The sequence below is a fragment of the Amblyomma mixtum genome, chromosome 1 (assembly GCF_055824585.1).
Source record: "Amblyomma mixtum isolate Tamu chromosome 1, ASM5582458v1, whole genome shotgun sequence".
NCBI lineage: Eukaryota > Metazoa > Arthropoda > Arachnida > Ixodida > Ixodidae > Amblyomma > Amblyomma mixtum.
The window spans coordinates 157,952,357-157,968,067 of NC_143012.1; positions in this window are offsets into that span (position 1 = coordinate 157,952,357).

The following is a 15,711-nucleotide window of genomic DNA, read 5'->3' on the forward strand; positions in this document are numbered from 1 at the left end:
CCTTCTGCGGTGAGGATGTGGCCCATGTAGCGCACTATGGACTGCAAAAAATGGCACTTTTTCATTAAAGGGAAGCTGAAGAGATTTTAGAATTCATTAAGATGCTCACGTATGGATGTGGGAACCTTAAAAATCATGCGGGTGAAATTTTTTTGCAGATTAATCACTTAGGAGCGACGTAATCACCGTTTAAAATTGTGCGGTAGCTCCGCCCCCCGCTGTCCGCCGAGCGCTTCTGATGACCCTGACGATGCGGGCCGAAACCGGAAACCGTGGGGTGGTGACGTAAACATTGGTGTTCCGTCGCCACGGAGAAAATGGACGGAAAGTACAACTACATTAAAGGGAAAGTAGCGACTACAACGAAGGAAGCACACAGCAAACGCATTAGAGAACACATGAGCAATAGGCCCATCCATTCCGACGAACAGGAAGCAAGAATACAAAATGTCTAACGGCAAACACACAAGGCTAAACAAGAAAGGAAGCTTGAAAATTTGGCAATGGAACTGTAGAGGAATAAAAGGAAAACAAACTCAGTTAATCCATCTCATAAAGAACCAAGAAAAACCGCCGGACATCATTGCCATCCAAGAATACGGGGCCAGGGCTAAAACAAGCATAACAGGATACGAGATGTATGACGGCGACGGTTCCGGCAAGGCCGTCACCTTAGTACATAAGTCAATTACGGCAATCTGCAAAACCAACATACCGGATACGGACGTACACCACACTGTACTAGAAATTGTACCAGAAAAACCAGCGGATGACAGCGCTTTCATCATAAACGTATACAGCCCCCCAAAACAAAAGAACCCCAGAATACACGAACTGTTCAAAAAAGCCAGCGATATGGCAGGCCAGAACCCACTGTTGATCCTAGGAGACTTTAATGCGGCAAACCCCATTTGGGGGTACCAAAAACTCAATGCCAAAGGTAAAAGCATAGCAGAAAGCGCAGAAAAATACTGCATGGAGCTAGCTAACGACCCCACAAATACGACCAGGATAGGAAACAGCGTCTGCAAAGACACCACGCCTGACCTAGCCTTCTCAAAAAACAACGAGAATATCCAATGGGAAAATACAATGGAAACCTTAGGGAGCGACCACTTCATCCTTAACTTAGAAATAGCCGCAGGAGAAATGAAGAGATGCCTAGGGACTGCCAAAATCACAGACTGAGAAGCCTTCAGAAACCACAGCGACGAAATAATAAAACCGATAACCAACATAGAAGAGTGGTGCACGGAGCTTATGAAGGTCAGACAAAAATACACGAAGATGATCGTTCGCACGGAACAACACCCAGACGTAGACAGCCACCTTCTTCACCTATGGGAAGCACGAAGAAGCCTTATCAGGAGATGGAGGCAGCAAAAACACAACAGGAAACTCAAGCTGAAGATCGCAGAACTGACTAAGAAGGCATCAGAACACGCAGACAACATCGCCACGCAAAACTGGCAACAGTTCACGGAAACACTTAGAGGAACACTAGGCACGGCCCGAACTTGGAATATACTAAGAGCTTTGATAGACCCCACAAAAACCAAAACGGAAAGCGGCAAGTCCATGAAAAGACTACTCCACACCTTCCCTGGAACGGAAGACCAACTAACACAAGCACTGAGGGAAAAGTGCTACGGCACAATCATGCACCCAAAGCAAGACCAAGTATACACCGGCGAAAACAACCCCGAGATGGATAGGCCAATCACCGAGGAGGAAGTAAGGGCAGCCATAGGGGAAGCAAAAAAGAATACGGCAGCCGGAAAGGACAAAATAAATAACGCTACCATTAGAAACATGGGAGACACGGCCATCGCCGAGCTTACGAAGTACCTAAACGCTATCTGGGAAAAAGGAATCGTGCCGGCGGAATGGAAACATGCAGAGGTAATTATGATACCCAAGCCGGGTAAAAGACTCCAAATTGAAAACCTGAGACCAATCTCCCTAACCTCCTGTCTAGGGAAGATATACGAGAGGGTGATTAATGAAAGGATCACAAACTACATGGAGGACAAGGGATATTACCCTGATGCCATGTTTGGCTTCAGAAGGGGACTGTCCACGCAAGACGTACTCCTACAATTAAAGGAGGATGTCCTCACTGAAATACCAAGAAGCGGCGAACACATAGTGCTAGCACTCGACATAAAGGGAGCCTTCGATAACGTGGGACATTCGGCCATCATGGAAGGTCTCAATAACATAAACTGTGGAAGCAGAGCCTTCCGTTATGTCAAAGCCTTTCTCACGGAACGAACAGCTACGATAGGCATCGGAGATACTAGATCGGAGAGCTTCACGGTGCCAAACAAGGGTACCCCGCAAGGCTCAGTAATATCACCGCTACTATTCAACATAGCGATGATAGGACTCACGAAAGTACTGGACGAAATAGAAAACATCAGCTACGCAATGTATGCAGATGATATAACAATATGGACAACCACAGGCTCCCTAGCAGCTAAGCAAGAGCGGCTACAAAAAGCGATCGACCATACTGAACAATACGCCAGGGCCAGAGGATTATCGTGCTCAGCAGAAAAATCAGAATACGTAAGAATCAAAAAAGGTAAACGAAAATACGACTCGCAAATCACCCTGAAACTCGGAAACGAGACAATACCTGAGAAAACGGAAGTCAGGGTACTTGGAATGTGGCTGCAAAACACAGGCCGATGTAGCAAAACCATTGCCTCTATTAAGAATACAACAGAGCAAGTCGCCAGAATCGTGCGAAGAATCAGCAGTAGAAAGAAGGGGATGAGAGAACAGGACACCCTAAGACTCATTGACAGCCTCGTCACGAGCAGGGTTACGTACAGCCTCCCCTACCACGAACTAAACAAGCAAGAGACTCTACAAATCGACACCATACTACGCAAAGCGTACAAAACGGCGCTCAAACTTCCAATGTCCACACCAACCGAAAAACTAATGGCCCTGGGAGTATCAAACACCTTCGACGAACTACGAGAAGCGCAACGTAGTGCGCAATTAGACAGACTTACTCAAACCAGAACGGGAAGACACCTACTGGAGAAATTACGGCTGCCTCTAGGTACACAAAGAGACAAGGAACAGATTAATAATGAAGACAGAAACAACATCCGGGTAAGACCAATACCACGACACATGGATCCGAATTTACATCATGAAAGACGACAAGCCAGAGTCCGAGCACTCACCAGGGAACTCAGCGACAATCCCAACGTAGTCTACACGGACGCAGCAAAGTACCGATACCAACGCAAAACGATCGCCGTTGTAACAGACGAAGTAGGGCAAGAAATAACCAGCGCTACGATAAACAACCCAAACATAGAAGCAGCTGAAGAAGCCGCCATTGCTCTGGCAATATCGCACGGCAACGCAACAGGACACAACCTCACTATAGTGACGGACTCCAAACAAGCATGTAGAAACTACACAAGAGGCAGGATCGACAGCATCGCCAATCATATTCTACACACGACGAGAAGACACAAAAACACTAAACATAGTATAGTGTGGGTTCCGGGACATGAGGGGATGAGGGGCAACGTGGCAGCAGACGAGTTAGCTCGAGGATACGTCAACCGAGCAGACTCAGCACTTTGCACCACAGGCACCTTTGACCCAGTTACCCCCACGTACTCAGATATACTCGATCATTACAGGGGTCAGCGGAAACGCTACCCAGCCCCACACAAAAGGCTCACCAAAGAGGAGGCGGTAGACTGGCGCAGACTACAAACCGGTACCTACCCACACCTTCACAAACTACACAAGATTTTCCCTACACAATATGCAGACGAATGTCCGTGGTGTCAGGGTAAACCTACACTAGAACATATCACATGGACCTGCCCTAAGGCAGACTTAGAGCCAAGAATAAACCCGAGTGTGATGCAGTGGGAGCACTTGCTGGCCAGCGAGGACGAGGAAGCGCAACGATTCCTTGTGCGCCGAGCCACGATGGCAGCAGTCAAGTGCGGCATCCTGGACCAAGGATCGACCACGGCGTCCAGTGACCCGTAAGGGTCACGAACACCAATTTATTGACAATAAAGTTTTTTCCATCCATCCATCCATCCGTCGCCACGCAGCCTCCGCGACCGTGCTTGTTTCTGCGTGCGTGCCATCGTAAGCTGCTTCGATCTACCGTGTGTTCCTGTATTTGTGCTTTTTTATGTTTGTGGTGACGTACAGAAACGTGGGCAGCATCGAGTGAAGCGGTGGACCATCATGCCGGCGTTCTGCGCAGCCTTCCGCTGCACTAACACCAGCGGCCGCGACGATGTGGTCTTTCATAATTTCCCGCAAAATAAGAAGCTTTCCGCGAGGTGGGTCGCTGCTGTGAAGCGAAGGGATTTCAAGCCCTCAAAGACTACAGTGCTATGCTCTGACCATTTTCGTGATGAAGACTATAACCATAGCCTGTCGATAATGCGTTCATTGGGCCTGTCAACAAAGTCAGCTGGACTGAAACCCGGCGCAATACCGTCTGTCTTCGCGCACAGGAGCTCGTCACCGCCACCGAGGCCAGCTTTCGTGAAAAGGAGGAAGCTCGAGGTAAGAATTTGTGTATTAACTCTATGAGAATATGACTGCGTGAACCGGTGTTCTGTGTAGTGTATGGCGCGTAATTTCGTGGATGCAAGACTTTCGGTAGTAATGAGATGAACGGCGCTGGAATGAGAGTGTCAGGACGGCAGCAAACTGCAGCTTACAAAATAAGTGCTTAGCTGTTATGCTTGCAGGCATGCATCATGCATCTCGTACAGCATTACTCATATCCGAGCTCGGCCCTAAATTTTTTGGCTGAATAAAAATCGTTAAACTGCTATTAATACTGCAAGAGATGGAGCGACGCGAAGTGCGCCTCACAACCGGAGACTGCGCGCCGCGCGTGAGCAGAGAACTTCGTTCGGTAAGCGAGCACGTGAAAGGACGTTGTATGCAGACTCTTTACTCAATTATGTTGGAGCTCAGATATTCTAGGATTCAAGCGTAGCCCTCAGTGGCGAGAACATAGGGAGTAGTACGCGGCACATTTTTCTTCGTGGTCGGAGCGCCGAGAAAACTGTTTGCACATGTTTCTGGTATACGGGCGCGCGGCGTTTCGTTTTCAATTTGGTTTCGCTTGGGGCCTGGCTGATAGCAGCCTCGTCAACGCCCAATGTGCGCAGTCATGGCGCTTGCAGTCCGGACCCAAAGCGCACACTTTTTTTTTTAGCGATCTACGCCGGACGCGGCCGCTGGTTCTGTGTTAGCGCTTGAAGTTGCCTGTCAGGGTTTTTAAAGAGATCTTTTTTGCTTGGCTATAGTATTTGCAGGAGGTGCTCCAAATCTGCAAATACAACATACTATGAAATACAACATAATATGAAAATAAAAATTTAATTAAGATATGCAGTTTAGTGAGCTAATGGAAGCCTTCTGCCTATTACTGGTGTCTGCCGTATCCCCCAATATAGCCCCATGTATAAAATTAATACAAGGTTAGTTACCCATTTTTGAAAATAAATTTTGGACCTTCTAAAGGAACACCTGGTATATAATAAATGATCTCACTTCGCACGGAGCTCGCCAATCAACAAAGGAGGAGGAGGATATAGAAGAGGAAAGGCAGGGAGGTTAACCAAAAGAATAATCGGTTTGCTACCCTACACGGGGGGAAGGGGGTGAGGGGATAAAAAGAAAGAGAAAGGAGAGTAATAGAAAACTGAAGTCACTATAAAACGTCACTGTTCGTTAAAGTCACAGCCTATCGTGCAGGCCAGAAGTTCTCAAGAAGCGGAGCAGTGCCTTGCAGGCCTTCTCCGCCGACGACCGCCGCGGCCAGTGGCCGAGAATCTTCATTTCCGTGAAAGGGCGTGTACCAATCAACAAAATGGTTTATGAAATAAACCAGCAGATTTTAATCATACTCAAGCACACTTTTGTTCTGTTTGGAACAATAACATCATGTGGCTTATGCCTTTCAGTTTCTTGCCGAACTGCTGCAAGATCAAGACTGCGCACCAGACGATAGTGCAAATGAAGAGTGCATGGAAAATGACATCACACCTGGAAGCTGCACACCACCAGGCAGTCAAGAATCCACACCAAACGGCAATACAAATCAGGACTGTGCAACAAGTCGAATGCCACTGGCAGATGCTGCTGAGGACCCTGCATCGAACTTTTCTAAAAGTGATGACAAGGCTGACAAGTCTGTTCAAGTTCTAATGCAGCCAATACCAGTAAAGTGTTCTGCCAGGAATACGTTTATAATAACACATGTAGTCGTAAAAAATTGCCGAGTGCAGCATGGCTTCATACATTAATAATATTATGATATAATTGTGCGCCACGTGTGCTACAGAGCCTTGCGATTCGGCCTGCTTGGTTGCAGCACGAGGCCATCGAGCTAGTGAAAAAAATCACTGAGAACAGCGCGATAAAGGCGGCCGCAAACAGATGGAGATATTCCTACAAGGGCTTGCAGTATGACGCAACTCGCCTAAACAAGGATTTCTATTTACTGCCAGATCCCATCTTGGCACGCAGAACGGAAGGCGCACGTTTGTCACCTCGACGAGTTTTGCCGCAAAGCGCCGCGAACTTCTGTCTTTCGCGTGTGTTATGAACCGAGCCGGCACGCAGCGACGATGAAGCGATGCCAGCATAAAATGTGCGTGCAAAAAGAACCTGATAACTTCTTGCGCTTGTCAATGGTCTGTGTGGATTACAAGCAGATTTGCGACAGCACCGATAAGCGGCAAGACAACAATGCCGACGATCGCATCCCGCTTACATTGCATTAGGAAAATTTCGTGGAGCAGTGCTATACTACATTTGCTCGCTTCAAAATTAATTCATTGTATCTCTGAATGAAGTTTGGCTAGAAAAGTATGCTTACCAATGAACATTTCCAACACGTGGAGATGCTGACACTTCGCTTTCGTTCAAGCCAAAAGCACCGCTTGCGCCAGCATCGTTGCTTCCTTGGAGCGGTTTCCTCTTTGCGATTGGTTCGTACATGTAGGGGATGACGCCAAGATCCTCCTGGTAATCTTCGATGTGTTCCATCGTGATATAAGCATCAAACCAACAACCGGAACACCGCGCGCCGCGCTTCATGTACTACATCGGCGGCGACCGAGCCGGGCTCACCGAGCCAACGCCAGTGTTTACGTTACGAGGTGCCCAGCCAATCACAGGCGGCAACGAGGCGCGCGAGCTAGCCCGAGGCTGCTGCGGCACTTTTCGCCAAAATAAAATAGGTTTGCGCTTTCCTTTGCCTAATTTCGATGAGAAATTCGAATTCCGAGGGTGGAAAACTGTAAAGTGTATCTCTTCACTCAATTTTTTTGGGAAACCTTTCAGCATCCCTTTAAGGTTTAGGTTCTGTTGTCTGCAGCGTTCAATCAAAGCGGCGAGGTTCCTGTCGTGTTCCTTCCTTGAGGTCCCCCAGACCAATATATCATCTATCAAAACAGCTACGCCTACCAACCCTCCAACCATCTCGTGCATTGCGCGTTGAAAAACCTCTGGTGTCGATGTGATGCCGCATAGCATCAGCAGAAACCTTACCTTCCGAAGGGAGTGCTCATGGTGCAAACACGCGAACTTTCTTCATCAAGGGTGAATTGCCCAAACCCTGACGCCGCATCGAGGGTGGAAAAATATTTGGGTCCTCGCAGCCGCGGTAGTACGTCTTCCAAAGTAGGCATATGGTAGTGTTCTTTTTTGGGTGGAAAAAGCAGCGCGAAAGGGACGGAAGACAAAGATGAAGGAAACCACACGGACGAGCGCTGACTCACAACTATTTTTTTTCTAAGTGATTATTACTGCGTTGCATGATGAGCGGAAGTGGTACACATAATGTGCAGAAACATTTCAATATACTAGAAGTTAATGACATAGCTGCCCTTTTCTCTAAAAGAGTTTTGGTACACCCTAAAGCGCACAGCCTACACTGGTTCCTTTTGTAACATAACCATCCTTACCTATCTCGTCCTATTTTTTAACTCCAAGAAAAGTAATAAGTATTGTGCCATCCAGTATATCGGAAATGTTAGGCAATGATTTTGATGCTGCATAGACTTTGACGCTTATTAAAATTATCTGTGCATTTTTAGTACTCTTGAACACAACAACGCCTTATGCTCATGTTATGCGTTTCAGTTACATGAAATTCTCCGAACTTTGCTGCCACCCGTCTCCGGCGACAAACATGGCCAGCAAAAAAACAATTTCGGTTTGTCAGTCCATTTCAAGCGTTTGCATAAAACCCAACTAAACAGATGTTGCACCTGAAAGCTCTCTTGTACTAGGCTTCTATCATTCAGAGCAAGGTTTTCAAGGAAGGTGTGAAGCCGCTTGCAAAATGGGCACTGAGTTGCAGCCGACCCAGCGTCAGCAGTGCTTGCCTTTCTGAAATAAAAACAAAGTACCAGTGTCAGCAGTGCTTGCCTTTCTGAAATAAAAACAAAGTACAGCTAAGAGTCACTACTTTATGTCGTAAGAGATGAACATGAATGTGGCGCCCCTGAAACGGCGCGACATACCTTTTTTCAGTGCTCGGTCGACAAAGTTATGTGGCGGCTGGTACAGCGCATGTTTTCTGTGCGGGTCGGCCCAGGTGTCCGACAACCGCGGAGCCACTTTGGCAAACTTGTTTTTGTTTGCGCATTGTTTGTGCTGTGGCGACGCCGCTGCCTTGCTGAAGCCCGCAGGCAGCCGGCGAGAGCGATGTATCCCGCGCTGCAGAACCTCCGCCTCCTCTTGTGGCAATACTTGTCTGACCGACTCGCACTAGACGGAGAGGAGCGGTTTTGCAGCGCTGGCATACAAGGTTTTATGTTGTGCGAGATGGCAGGGTTGGCCTGCCAGCTCTGCTCTATTAGTGCATTTTGTGTTTGTTGTACTTTTCTTGTATGCGACTGTGGCGAGAGTCTCGCAACGAGTTCCTCCCCCCCCCACTCTCCTCCTGGTTTGAACAGTGTTTGAACAGTGAACAGAAGGAGGCTCGAGTTGAGGTATCCAGAGCTGTTTTGACCCATTTTGATTCTACAAAAAGACTTTTTGGATAGATTAGTCACTGAGGATGAAACATGGCTCCACATTTATGATCCCGAAACCAAGGAACAGTCAAAAGGATGGCGCCACAGTGGGTCCCTGCGACCGAAGAAATTCTGCGCCCAGAAATCGGCCAAAAAATTCATGGTGTTCGTTTTCTGGGACAAAGATGGAATTCTGCTGGTAGACTACCTACCTCAGGGCTGTAGTATAAGCGGATAATATTATGCCGGCCTCCTCGACAAGCTGAAACAGGCAATTAAGACGAAACGCCAGGGAAAGCTGAACAAAGGAATCCCTTTGTTGCAGGACAATGCACCTGTGCACACGTCCAAAGTTTTGGCTGTCAAACTTAAGGCTCTGGGTTTCGAAATGGTCCACTATCCCCCCTATTCACCCGATTTGGCCCCTTCTGACTACCATCTGTTTCCCAACTTGAATAAAAATCTGAAGGGTCGTCTTTCGACGACATTGCTGACGTCAAACTTGCTGCTGAAAGCTGATTTGACGACCTGTCACATAATTTTTTTTAACTTACGAGAAAAGCTGAAAGAACGATGCAACGAGTGAATCAGACTCAGGGGGGAATATGTTGAATAAATGTGCACTTTCTAAGCTCTGGCTACATTCTTTCTGTGCAAAGACAGGAACTTCTCAGCACCCCCTCGTATGTTTGGGAGAATGTAGAACGTGTTGTTGGGCTAGTTGGTCCAATACTTCAGATATGGTAGTTGCGCGAAACACACACACAAGACAGGGTACGTGACGAGCGCAAAGTTACAACTGATTTTATTCAAAAGACACAGCACGTATTTAAAAGAAAAAGTAGAAAAGAATGAACTTTGAGCATGAGCAGCGCAAGGATAAATCATGTGGCAGTCAGTGACACACCAAGGCCTGAACTTAGATCATCTTATCGAAAAAGGTTACCTCATTATTGAATAGTACAATCGAAGAAATCACTTATACATGCATCTCCTCTTTTCTTTATGAAGTCAGCTTCCATAACTTTTCTCGTGCGATTGAATCGCGACTCTTGCCCGGAACTCTAATCTCATCAAGCCGTGGCCGACAGTCACTGCAGGACAGGCAATGCTTTGCCAGATTAGATCCCTCCGCCGTTGTTAGCGATTACCTATATTCCCGTGCACGATCGTTCAAGCAGCGTCTAGTCTGGCCTACGTACGTTTTTCGTTCTGATCGAACAGACTTCTCGGCGCAAATACGTTCTGTCAGGCTACGCTGGCCGTGCCTAGATTACGGGAAACGGCTGCATATTATAACCAATTGTACTACGCTAAGATGTGATCGCTATTTTTGCATTGCTGCATGAACATTACAATGAGCCCGAAGCGTCGAGAAAGTCACGTTCGAGCTCATGTCAAGCAAAATTCGGCGTTGCCTATGGCATTGAAACACACGTCCAGCCCTGCGGGGCGCCAGATTTCATTGAACACACCTGACAAGGCGCTATCTCGGCCGAACAATCACTAATAAATTCATAGTAACTTACTTGTGAGCCTGGGCCAAGTTCTCCATTTTGTGCATTATTTGCTTGACTGTCACGCACACAGCGTGCCCACATTCCTCGCTTACGAGCTGATTGAAGAGTGCCGTCATTCTTAAGTACATGGCCGCGTTGTGTTTTTGCGCTCGCAGTTCGGCCAGGTGGTCCTGCCACAAGTTAATCAGTAAATGCGTCAGAGACGCTGTCCACGCAAAGCGTTTTTTGCGCCAGCGCGCTTGCCTGCAGTGGGGACGCGCTGCTGCTGGGGGCTGCCATCTTGCCTACTTCCCGACGAAACGGACGGAAACGGCGGCAGAACGGAGACCGGCGACATCCGTTGATGTCAATCGCCGTTGGATTTCTAACGGCGCTGGTGCTGCCGTGTAACTCCACCTAACGGCCGTTGCGACCAACTGCCGTTTTCCTTAACGGCCGTTAAAGTGCCAGTGTAACCGGGGTATAAGAATTTTAACCTCCTTAGCAGGCGTGAATCGAAGTGTTCCAGGGCACAGCGTAGAGGTCAGGATCGTGCAATAATGTACGCCAGTTCGAAAACAGGCGGGAAAAGTCCCCAAGGCAAGCTAGATCTCTCGTGCGAGCGTTCGAAGCCTACCCGCTGCGTCGGCTCTCGAGATGGGGGAGGACTCAATATCATCTCGTGGTGAGCAGTTCGCGCGGCCTCGTCCACGCGGTGGTTGCCTGGGATGCCACTGTGCCCTTGCAGCCATTGCTAGACCATATGGTGCCCTTTATTAATGCGAAAGCTTTACTAGGCTATGTTCGCGGGGTCGTATCAGCAAAGCGTCGGCAGTAGTTGTGGGGAACTCTGAAAAGAGAAAGTCAAAGTGATTGTAATCGAAAGAGGATGATGTGAGGATGCTGCGCAAAAAAAATTCAAACTCGGATGCGTAAAAATTAATTAGAGCGAAATTGTCCACAAAGTGGGCGAAGTTAGGGCAGCGTGTGGCGTCAGATTTGAAAACGCTACCTCTTCTGACCTCGAAAAGGCCGCAGTAGGCCTGCGTCGTTGATTCAAGGGAAGTCCACGGCAGCACAGACCCAAAGTCTGACGGCTGCCACCTCAACGTTTGAATAGGACTCAAGGGTCTTGCATCGATGATTCAAGGGAAGCCACCGGCAGCACGGTCCCAACTTCCGACAGCTGCCTCTTCCACGCTGGAATGACCAGACTTGCGATGCGGCGTCTTCCTCTACACCTCAGTTTGCTGACACGTCAGCTATCCGCTCCTCGTGCCTGCCTCGCGCACACCATTCGCACGCGCGCACGCGCAACGCGGGGCTGGCACACACGGCGCTCGGCTGTCCGACGTACCACTGCCGACACGCCGCGTTCCAAAAAATCCGTCGACAGTTTGGTGTGCATATCACAGATGTACGAAATGTAAGACGTTTTGGACAAGACGGCGCTGCATTTTGTCAGACGAATGCTTGTCAGACTGACGTCTGGACACCCTTTCAATAAACTTTTTCGGATATCCGTTCTTTTGCAAGTCCTTCCTTATTACTTAATGTTCCTGATTGAGGGTGTGCTCATCGGAACACTTGGGGACTGAGCTTTTGTGATCTAATGAATGCACTGATTAAAAATCGAGGTACCTTCTTGAGTGGATGGGTTTCCTGTACAAGCTAAACTTTAGGCCGGAGGGCGAGCGCGTTAAGGAAATTGGAAGCTTTAATTACGGCGAAAGAACTGAAGCGTCCGGTGCGCAGCTTCGAGATCCGGAACTTGTCTTCACATGACCTTTCCGCTGCAGAGATCCGGGTGTTGAGCTGTGGCATGCACTTTAACCATGGGAAGCCCCCAAATCCAAGAAAAGTGATTTGCTCCGTCGAGGGAGCAATCCGCCTTCTCGACTCAGAGGTCCAGGACGAAGTCCGCACAGCAGCGGTAGGGATCCTATCCCGCATCAACAACAAGAAATGCCAGTCTGCCCTGTCGAAGGGTGAACGCTTGGCCCTCGATTTATTCAGGACTAATCCTCACATTGCTATTCTGCTCGTGGACAGTTGTGCGCGGAAAGTGGAAAGCGACAGTTGTGCTCAACCGTTCAACCCACCACGAGAAAATGACGGGCATGCTGGGTGACGAATCAGGTTGCAGAAAATACTGTCGGACATATTTGGGGGCCTTCCGCCGTCGAAAAGGAGCCTTTATTAACTTGCTTTGCACCAAGGGGTCAGCACCAGCAATACATGGCCTCGGAAAGATTCACAAGACGGGAGTGCCGTTATGACCCATAGTCGATATTACAAGATCACCTCTCCATAGGCTCTCAGTGTAGCTGCACCAGGTCCTTGCGCCGTTGGTCGGTAAGACAGACACATATGTCCGCAACACAGCTCATTTCACCAACAAGGCTGCCGGCACCGCTTTGAGCGACGATGATGTACTGGTTCCATTTAACGTCTTCTATCTATTCTTAAGCATTCCTCATTATACTCATTATAAGTCACTTTAACCTGCCCACCTTGTGGGGACGCGACTCGTCCCCTGTGGTTCGCTTCCCCGCAGTGCACCCTCAACTCGTCCCCGGTGGTTCACTTCTCCTCGATGCACCCTCCTTAGTTGTGGTACTTTAACTAACAGGGGAGGGCGCTCGCGTCGCAACGACACGAGCGCCAGGGATGGCGTGTTTGCTGCTCGCGCGCGAGGGGAGACGGTTCTCTTCTGTTAGGGGCCGGGGAAGCGTGCGGACGTTCGGCGCAAGGCTCCGCTCTTCACCGGCGGGCGACCTCGTGTGGAAACATGCTCCCGTCAGATCGTCCCGTCCGGCCTCGGAGATTCCCTCTTGCCCTAGCGTGGGTGAACGTTCGCTCATAACAGCGCTGGTGAGTCGGACGTCCTAGATTCCTCAGCGTATTTTGTTGCTAGCTGGCGTTATTGTTGTTGTAGCAATAAATGCTTTGTTTGTGTCAGCCATTGTGTCGTTCCTTTGTTTCTTCGGAGCAAGGCCCGCCGTGGTCGGCGTGCGCTCAGTAGAGTACGCGACCACGGGGGGGGGGGGGGGGGGTCCGGCAGTTGTGAACTGGGTCAGCCGCGGTTAAACGGGGAGAACGTATTTACCTCCCCAATTAAAACCCCACAACCCGGCTGCGGGCGACCTAGCTAGAGAGGAACCTGAATGCAGAATCGAACTCGGAAATCAAAATGCAAAATGATTGCGGTTGAGCATTACTAAGCTAGAAATCTTGCACGAAAGCAGTTTTTTGTAGGTGGACAGCACCGCCACATACGGTCGGCCACAAAAGTTTGCGGTATGTGCGATGCGTGGCAGAGCTAAGCAAGACTGCTGCCCCATCTGCCGTAAGAGAGCGTGGTGTCGGGGCTAACTCGCAGTGCTGGCGGCGCAGCAGGCGTGCCATGAGCCTCGCTACCACACTCTGTGACGGCAGATGGCGCAGCAATGCCGCTTTGCTTAGCTCCGCTACGCATCGCAGATCCCGCAATCTTTTGCGGCCCACAGTATCTGAAAGCGCGATTGCTGTTTACACTGACCCAGGGAGGTAGTTATGCGCTTTTTTTCTTTCAAACGCCATGCAGTCTACAAAGTTGTTAACGCCAACACCACTAAATCCTTACAACGCCGGCGGCCTGTTTCTCCAGTTTCGGGTTGCTGTCAAAACGTCAACGCAAAGGCAAGAAGCGCCCATGTCTGTCCCTACCGCCATATAGCTCAATAGACGATCGAGGAGTCTACTGAACCAGGGAGCAAGTTATGCGTGTTTCCTTCCGTGTCGCGACATTTGCGCACACATAAAAGTTGAAGACGACGATGTACGATGCACAGCGCCAGGGTGCTGCAGTTTAACAGGAGTACTGATATGCTGTCACGGTGCGCAGGGCTCTCGAAACCCACTCGCGGTCATATATTTTTTATTTCTGCAGCCTTCTGAGATGCTTTAGACAGACTTAGGCTTTTGTCAACATTGCTAGTAAATTCGCACTAATATAACATACGCAAATCTCGGCACCGCCATAAGATATTGGATACCTGCTACTGCCACCGACAGTGCGATTATGTGGGTCCATGGACCGAAAATTGCAAAGAGACGCACGCCAACCCACAAAACTTCTAACTGAAGCTGCGACAAACCTGCAATCACACTCCATTGCATTCACCTCTTAAAGTGACTTAAGCGCGTTCATATTTTTTTTCGTGTAATATGACACCTCCGTAATGCGCGGATACTGCGAAAAGTAAGTGGGATTGGAAGCGGCGCTGTCGTGAAGCTACTCCTTAAGGCAGCGAAGGCGAAAAGTCAGGCAGCCTGGCTTTAGCATGATCCGTTATTGGTTCGTTCACCGAAAGAAAAGCTTGAAGCCGTACTGCACAATGCTTTTCTGTCATCACTTTATATTCATTTGTTTTACATTTCGGCCTCGTGCAGGAAGTTGTGGCATGAGTTAAATTGCGCTTCCAAAGGTTCCACGACATTGCCGCACAGCTGAAGAAAAACGCTTTACACCGCTCATTCTTAGAGGCCAACAACTGCTAAGCTTTCTATAAGTTTCTTGATAACCTGCAGTGCGGGCAGTTGGGCATGTCAGATTGCAGCACTGCATTACAGTAATAATGCGCTTCACGCCGTTAGATATAACATTTATTGTGAAATTAGGTGATGCTTTTCAAAAGAGCTAAATATTATTGACTGACGAAAGCACCACGCCACTGTCAAGCCGGTGACTTACAGTGTGAAAGAAACCCAGAAGATCAAGCAGTTATACCTCTTTTAGGACTGCGTACTTCATGAACGCCGAACTAATGTGATCATAGTTGCCATCTCGCGCGTTTTGTGTAGCACCTGCCACGGCCAACTTGTGCGAGAAAAGCTGGCTTAGCTTTGCTTTAGTGTTGCCTCTTGTAAAGTGCTTAGATAGCACACCAGAGCCTGTCTTTCATGAAACTGCTGTGGCCCATAAGCATTAAGTCGTTTCCGGCGTGTTGTTTCATTGGCGCAGAAATAGGAAGAACAAGGCAGTTTCGTAAGCACACGGGTGATAATATCATAGTGAACAAGTGAACCGCGTCTTGCGTCGTATATGCCAACATCAGCATGGTTAAACCAGGTCTATAGAGCGACATAGGGAACGAATGTAGCTCTTGGACTACCTTTTGAAG